Source organism: Borostomias antarcticus, assembly GCF_949987555.1.
Source record: "Borostomias antarcticus genome assembly, chromosome: 1".
NCBI lineage: Eukaryota > Metazoa > Chordata > Actinopteri > Stomiiformes > Stomiidae > Borostomias > Borostomias antarcticus.
The window spans coordinates 37,019,447-37,020,134 of record NC_140234.1 but is presented as its reverse complement, the minus strand read 5'-3'; positions in this window follow the sequence as shown (position 1 = coordinate 37,020,134).

The window sequence follows — 688 nt, the reverse complement described above, 5'->3', positions numbered from 1 at the left end:
GTGGAGGACTCCGACACAGCCGATGTAAACCCACTCTAGCCGGGCAGGCGTGCAGACAGGCGCAGGCACAAAGCACCGAGCAGTCGCGTCAGATGCTTTCCTCACATTCCTTGTATTTCAAAGCCATTCGACAACCTAACGCTGTCCCATATGACATTTACATTAGTACTTCAAACTAATAGTATCACATGAACTTATTAAAGTTCCCAAGACGTTCGTTCCGTTTCGTCTAGGTTTTGGGTTCCTTTTTGGCAAAGATGCACTTTATGTCCCATAATGCAACGCGCAGCAGTACCTGATTTCGTAGTGACAGTCTCCGTTGTTAAAGAAATATTACGATCATGAATGTAGAGATAATTGTTCTTTACCAGAATGCACATCAATGGACAATACTGTCATGGATATGTATCTAAAGCACTCATGACAAACTGACCTGGGTGCAGCTGTCACTGGCAACACTGTAGCTAGATAGTCTTGTGATGACTCATCCAAGTCGTTACTCGTAATATTGTAGTCCCTTGGAATCTACCAACTTTCCAGAACAGCAGATGTATTTGGAGAAGACAAAGGAAAATCTGAATGTGATGTCCAATTTATCCTGAGTAATTTGTATCTGTTATTGAGTCCTGACAGATCTGGGCCCTCTAAATGGCGGTGTTTTGTCCTGAGGAGGACCTGGCTAGGGTCC